Source organism: Solanum dulcamara, chromosome 12, assembly GCF_947179165.1.
Source record: "Solanum dulcamara chromosome 12, daSolDulc1.2, whole genome shotgun sequence".
Lineage (NCBI taxonomy): Eukaryota > Viridiplantae > Streptophyta > Magnoliopsida > Solanales > Solanaceae > Solanum > Solanum dulcamara.
Window position 1 is genome coordinate 20169179 of NC_077248.1, and position 7942 is coordinate 20177120.

The 7942-nt window shown below is 32.8% G+C and overlaps 1 long non-coding RNA gene across 2 annotated transcripts; it reads right to left on the bottom strand.

Annotated features, from left to right (window-relative positions):
• Positions 1 to 3116: 3116 nt before the first annotated feature.
• Positions 3117 to 6317, bottom strand: LOC129877290 (uncharacterized). 2 transcript variants are annotated; one of them, XR_008763513.1, is made up of 4 exons: positions 6233 to 6317; positions 6032 to 6126; positions 3811 to 3874; positions 3117 to 3374 (listed from the first exon to the last, which is right to left on the bottom strand). It is a non-coding gene; the product is annotated as an uncharacterized LOC129877290 (long non-coding RNA). The 2 variants fall into 2 exon arrangements; XR_008763514.1 differs by having other exon boundaries at positions 6037 to 6310.
• Positions 6318 to 7942: the final 1625 nt, after the last annotated feature.

Consider the following 7942-nt stretch of genomic DNA (forward strand, 5'->3'; position numbering starts at 1 on the left):
GGAAGAATGCTTGATTGCTTGATGATTTGATACAAATGAATGCCCCCTCTATTTATACTACTCCTTAGGGGCTTAAGTGTAAATAAAAATTACTACACAAGTCCTTCCATATTTATAAATTAATCCCTCTTCTAGATTTCTCTACACAACTAGAAGATTCTAAGGACTTTCCATGCAAATCCATGGAATTCTAAAGTCTTCCAAGGAAATTCTCCACATGTCTCTAGAACCTTCCACTATGGACTAGCATTTTTCCTATGTAAGGCTTCCACATGGGCAACTTTGTGACATGTGGCACTTACATGATGCTTATGTGGCGGGTCATCACAATACACTACTAAAAGTCATTATTTTCACACTAACATTTCCTACTGAAAAATGTCATTGGCTATTATCACAAGGTTTTTGATTTAATATAATACTATGAAAGTTCCTAGCCAAGATCAGATCAGAAGTAGTTCAAAAAATGCAAGTCAACAAAAATCTATTGACTTAAGGACTATTGTACAGTTCGTGGAATGTATCACGGACTGTGGTGGGATCCGTAGATCATAGTTTAGAAACTAGGAAATTGTCTAAGTGTTACATGGATGGTTCTACGGATCGTGGAGTTTTTTATAGATCGTAGATGCTTTCGTAGAAGCCAACCTTCAGAAACTTAGATCACCTTCATTCTTTGGACACTTGAACGGACTGTATAGTGGTTCTTGAAGTTGGTTCTGGTAGTTTTAAGTGGGACTTTTTAGTCTTTTTTCATTCTTTTAATTATACAGTATGTCATTTTGAATTGTTCTAAGTGAGATTAGGGGGTTTCTATTAGCATAACCTCTCATTCTCTCAAATTCTATCTCAAAATAAAATTTTCTTCTCTCTCAAGTTTCCTCCCAATGCAAAAACTAGGGCTCAAGTCTTCAAGCTTCCATCGGAGGAATTGATCCAAGCTTTCTACTCCAGACATGTGGGAACTTCATCAATGGGTCCTTCTTCACCCATTGAGTCTCAAAGAAGCCCTAATTTCTTCAAGGTGTGAGTTCTCAATACTAGAGTTCCATGATTTCTTCTTCATGAATAATCTTATTATGCATGAATTGATCTTAATTACATATTTTCATGGATATCTTCATGAACCCATAGCATGCAAGTATTTTCATGATCAAAATTATGTTATTTTCAGAAGAATGTCTCAGATTTATCTGATTTTCATGATTATAGATATTTTTAGATAAAGTGTCTCCCAGTATATATGATTATCTTGGCTTAGATGTTTTTAGATAAAGTATCTTTCAGATTATGTTCAGTTATCATGATTTTAAGGAGGTACTCAGTATGCATCAAATTTCTTATGATTCAATTGTACAGATTATTACTGTTTCAAGATTTATGCGTATTTTTGTTGGAAGTATACCTAGCACCGAGTGGAATTTTGGGATGAAAGTTTTTGTTTAGTGTCCGTGGATCTTTAGTAGCAATCCCTAAGCCGCAAAACTACATGCCACCATAGAATTTGTCTCAGATAGACATTAGCTAATGGATCCACCTTAACTCAGATATCATGGTCCATGCCTTGGAAAGTATGGTCACTTTCTTTTCGGTGGGGGAGCAGTACACTAAACTCCATGTTGTATCTCACTTGATTTATGTCGGTTAATAGTATACCTCCCACAGTCATACTTTCAGATTACCACATCTGATATGATTTTCAGATATTGCATGATCATGTACTATGTTTTCAGATCAGATCATTAGTTTTCATGATATGTTTACTTGGTCATTGCATCAATACGTTTTTATAAATTTCCCATGTATAAATATTATGTTTATGCATGTTTATCATACTCAGTACATTTCAAGTACTGACCACATACTTTTCTACCTTTATTGTTTCATAATTTACTTAGGTTCTAATGCATCCCATCAGGCTCACGGTTAGTCTTGCCTCCACTATATGTTGTATCAAAGTTGGTGAGTCCTTTTCTCTCTGAGGACATTATTCTTATGCTTTCTTCAGTATTATCTTTTTATTTCAAATTTTAGTTTTAACTAGGGACATGTCCTAACTACTCACCTATATAGTAAAATGCTTTCAAACAGTCAGTTTAAATTTTTGCTTATGTCTTTGTATCAGATTTTCTATTATGCTATATTAACCTATTTCAAACTTATTCCACTCTTCATATTTATCATGTGTTGTTTATGAATCTTAGTGTCATACCATGCCATGAGGTTAGCTTGGGGGCACTTGTGTCTCTAAGCACCATGTCTAAACTAGGGGGTAGTTTCGGGTCGTGACATTTAATCAGTGGGAAAAGAAAATAGTAATATTTTCATACCAAAAAATTAGGAGGCTTCTCACTCTTTCAGTGATAATTAATTTTCCACCGTGCATTTTTTAAGTTAGCTAATTTTGAGAAAAATGAACAAAAAAATCATGTTCTATAACATAAATTTCCACTAATTCACAATGAACCTTTATTTCTAGTAGTAAGTCATGCGTTCAACCAAATCATTATGAGCCAGTTTGGATGGGCTTAAAAAAAGTAACTTTTATGTATGAAGTGCTTTTAGAAGTTTAAAGTGCTGAAAATTATTTTTATAAATAAGCAGTTGAGTGTTTGGATAAAAGTGCTTAAATGAGGAAAATTATGTGAAATTTTGGGTTAAAAGAATAAAAATGGTAGTTTGGGAATTTAGTTAAAATATAAGGGATATAAAAGTAATTTTCATGGTCAAAGAAAATGACTTTAAGCACTTAACAAAAAAAAAGTTAGGAATCCTAACTTTTCATTTTTGACTGACTTTAAGAACTTTCTGGCTTAAAGTTAGCATTAGGCAAACACGTCCAAAAGCTGAAAAGGGGCTTTAAGTTGGTTTTGACCAACTTAAAGCCAATCCAAACGGGCTCTATGTCTGTCAACATGCTCCAACAATGGCATGCACGTTGGAATTAACCTTCTTTCAGAAACTATTAATTAACCAAGCCGCTTTATGTATATATCATCAACCACAACTAGAAAAAGGTTGATAAACGTAACCTCTTCAAAGCCAATAAATAGACTGATCATCAAAGATTACACTTTTTACCAAGCAAATAACATACAATGTAGCTATTTCTCTAGTTTAAAATAGCTCATCCCACAAATAAGTATCAACAATAACATACTCATTCTTATCTCTACCTTGTAAAGATAGAGAGAATTTCGATAGATCCTCAACTTGAATAAGCACAAAAACAAAATCATAAGCACATGATAGAATCAACAACATGCATTTAATTCAAATAATATATATATATATATCCTAAAAGGGGACTGGTGCAGCCACATATTACCTCCAACTAATCATCTCTTCCTTTCATCACACTTAGATCACACAACCTGCCGCCATTAATCTCTTTGTTATTCGCAAAAAACGGCTCCAAAAAACGTTTTATAATTAATCAAAATTTTTTGATATAATTAACTATTCAAAATATTTTTTTAAAAATATTATAAAAAAACCTCATTTGACTCTCCAAATAATAACTTGAACACATAAAGTGGAAGAAAGGAAATACTAGTTATTATATACTTATAATAACATTTGATTATTTAATGTTATTTGATTTTTATAGAAAATTAATTTTATAAAGGTTAATAATGATAGTTGTGTTATTCTTTCATATAGGTAGGATTTATACCTATATCTTCTATCTATATTATTTTAAAAGTGGAAAGTCTCAAAGTTAAAAATAAGACAACAAAACGTTCACTAAAAATTAACTGATTGTTTTACTCTTCATTAAAATAGACCAAATACATAGTTATAACTTACCACTTTCCATTTCAGATGGATGTCCATGGCGTAAATAATATATTTCTAAAGGTACCAGATGACCCTACCATCATGATAAAAAAACATTAGTTGAGAAACATTCTGATGGTTGTTTATTTGTTTATATCAACAAAAACGTGAAATCTAGAATGATTGCTAACTTATACCTACATTATTTAAGAAAACATCCAAATGAATCAGTAGGTGATTTCATAAAGAAAATACACGAAGAGCAAAGAGAAAGCTAAAAGAGATGATCGAAGGTTAGTACAAAGAATAATATGCAAACTTGGAGGATTACTGTGCAGAACTCAAGTAAACGAATCCAGGTTCGACTATATTGTTAGAAACAATGCCTAATGAAAAAGATAGTAAACCTATTTTTGAAAGAATTTACACAAGTCTTGAGCCCTGCAAAAGAGGTTGCAAGGTAGGTGTTAGGCCACTTATTGGGATGGATGGTTGGATCATGTGGTGGTCAACTTTTAACAACAATTGGGATAGATGCTGATAATGGTATGTATGTTCCCTATAGCCTATGATGTAGTTGATGTCGAAGACAAGGATAATTGAAAGTGGTTTTTGAATTTGCTGGTGGATGATCACTTGCAAATTAGAAACAACGATAACATATGTCTCATTACAGATGAGCAAAAAATAAGATTTTTCTTCACTTGTCTTTAATTATTAAATTTAATTGTCTTTAAATATCAAAAAGTAATTATATTTATCTATTTCTCATTTTTCAAGGGTTTGAAGGGAGTTTCTATGAGATTGTGCCTCAGGTTAAGTGTAGACATTGTGTAAGACATCTTTACAATAATTTTAAGAGAGTGCATAAAGGCTTATCATTGAAGACAAGAATTTGGAAAGCTGCTAGGGCAACATAAATAAGTAAGTATAGCTATGACTTATGAAATGAATATATTGGAAAAAGGAAGAAAAATAAGCTAGAAGTTGGTTCAACGACAAACTATCCAAGTTCTGGAGCAAGTCACATTTTAGAATAAAAACAAAGTGTGATATGCTTTTGAATAATTTGACATAAAATCTTACAATTTCTTAATATAACAGGAAGTTTATGCCCTCAAATATGGAAACTAGTAGAAGAAAACAAAATAGAGGCAGCTACATCTATTTTTACTAGGGCTTGACAATTCTTATTTCAAGTACAAACTATGTATGGTGAACAGTTAATGTTGAATAAAATGGAAGAACGTCATTTTGCATGGGATGGGATGGTAAAAGAATCACATGCTCCCATGCAGTGAGCTGTATATTGCATGTAAGAGAAAATTCAAAAAACTTCATACATGATTGTGCAACGCCTTAGAAATTCCTAAGTCTGGATCAAGTTATTTCAAGCCGAGAAAATTCTGATATTTTTATGTCTGCTGAAGTCTGTAATTTACGAACGCTTTTATGGCCCGTAGATATTTTTTACGGACCGTAGATGGGGTTCATAAATCAAACTTGAGAGATGGAGAAATTTTAGTCTAAGATTTACAAGGTCACTTTACGGGTAGTATATGCATCTACAGGTCGTCTTGTTGGCTCATAGATTAAAACCCCGAAACTTGATATGAGGCCTGATTTCTACGGACCCATCTACAAGTTGTAGAACCTTTTATGGATAGTAAATGGGTATCATAGAGCGAACTTTAGAAAGTTAATTTTATGTCTGATTCCACACGAACCCTTCTACGAGTCACAAATCCTTTTACGGATCATCCTTTCAATTCCTGGATCAACCTTCAGAAATTTCACTTTTAATCAGAGTTTTACGAGCGGAACTTACAGTCTGTAAACCTAATTACAAACCATAAATGATGCTTGTGAAAATAGCCAAATAGTTTTTAAGTCAGGGTTTCTTCTATCTTTTCCCAATATTTCTAAGCCCAAGCTACTATTTTTCTGCATTCTAATAAGGGTCTTTCACATTCAAACTTAGTCGGTACGATTTCAACTTCCTCAAAGCTCTAAAATAGACCATAAGAAAAGTAAAAAGGCTAGGTTTCAAGGCTTTTAAGAAAATACTTCTTTGAGCGCAAATTACACACACCAATCTATTGTTTTTTTAATCCCATAAACAGGGAAGAATCCAATTAATTTTTTGACAAGAGAAAATTATGCAACACACCGAAATCTCAAACATATTACCCAAAAACAAGAAACCTCAAACAAACACCTAAATAAAGAGAAGAAAAAAATGTGGATGTACCATACAAGAAATCTCAATTTTTTTATCTTGATTAACCCAAAAATTTGCCTTCTGCTGGTGAATGTGCTGACAAGCAAGTTGAGTGTGAATTTGAGCTGCAAATCAAGTATTAGAATACCCAATTGAAATAGAAGAGGGACGCTGTCAATTTCTTATCGATCTATCTAAAGCAGCAATGAATTTGAGGGATAGAGGATAAACCTTTTTGTTGTTTTCTATGTGGATGAAGAACGTAACTTGAGGGATAGATGAGACGGATTTTCTATGTTTTCTATGTGAATGAATATGAATTTGGGGAACAAAAGTTTTCAGGTTAATATTTATCAATGTGATAAGGTGAGATGTTTTTTTTTTTTGTTTTTTTAATTCTTTTTTTGGGGGGGGGGGGGGCGTTCCCATCAAATTTAATATCATTTTTATTTATTTATTTATTATTATTATCATTATTATTATTTGTATTCTTACTTTGCCCTCATGCAAAAATTATAAAAATGATGATTTTATTATTTTGAAAAGAAATAAAGGATTTGGGCTTGAATCATAAAAAGAAATAGGATAAGGTGCAAGTTACAAAATAGAGCACACATTAAGGGTGCAAAATGCAATGGACTCTAAAATCTCTATTGAACTATTTATATATCTATCTTTTATTTTATTTTAAAAGTGTGAAGCCTCAAAGTTAAAGTTAGATTATGAAAATGTCCATTAACAATTAACTCACTGTTTTTTTCCTCCCTTAAAATTGACCAAATACATAGTTAAAACTTACCACTTTTTAATGAGGTTTAACTGTAAGACCCCATAAGTCGAAAGGTCGAAACGAAGAAAAGATTTCAAGAAAGTGGACTGTATGAACTTCTACGACTCAACTTACTAGTCGTAGGTACTTTTATGAGTTGTAGGACTGACTTGTAGAAGTGACGTGAGGTTAGGAATTTGACTAAGTGAGGGAACGAATCTACGAGCCAAGGTTACAACTCATACAAATGATGAAGAAGCGTAGACATGACTCGTGAAGGTAGTTCAGAGACTCAGTTCTCATGGTTTCTCAGACCTTGCAGGATGAGTCCCTTCTACATTAGTAAAAAAGTTTACAGCTCGTAGAGACGAGTCGTAGGGAAGATTCAAAGAGCCAAAAATCTCAGAGTTTTCAGGCCCTGCAAGACAAGTCATTTCTACGACTCGTCGACACCTCTACGACTAGTAAGGACAAAATCGTAGGGGTTTGTTTGGCTCAGTTTAAAGAGGGGTATTCTAGTCTTTTTTTATGTTTTATCAATGAAATGTGGTCGTTTTGGGACTAAATCCTCCCTATATAATGACCCTAAGTTTTTCCAAACCCCTCATTCTCACAATAACTTCAATTCACCAAAACCATTTCCTCTCAAGACTCTTCTCAAGGCTCTCTTCATCACCAAGTAGATTCTAGGATTCCTCAAGATCAAGTTCCTCTTCCAATCTCAAAGTCAAAATCTATCTTGGTATGTGGGCCTTTATCCTTGGGTTTTTCCACCCATGAAGCACAAAACCCTTTTCAACTAAATTTTTTGATTTCAAATAAAAACTTCTTAAGGTTTATTCTAAATTCAACTTAGTAGCATGAATCCTGACTAAACGATTGATTATCGGTCTATTTTGAAGCAATATAATTTCAAATGCATAAAGTGAAGGTTGGCAAGTATTTTCTTTAATTAGTTCCTTAAAGGTTCTTGAGATTCATGATGGGTTGTTTAAAGCATGATTTCAATTGATGAATTTCATAGTTTTTATGCATGATCAATTACATACATGTGGAGAGCTAAATTGACTTGAACCCGTCTAGTTTTCTTCTATTTTATTAAAGCATGATCTTAAGGTTATGGACTCCAACCCAATGTTGATGAAAGCTAATGACTATGATTATGGGATTAT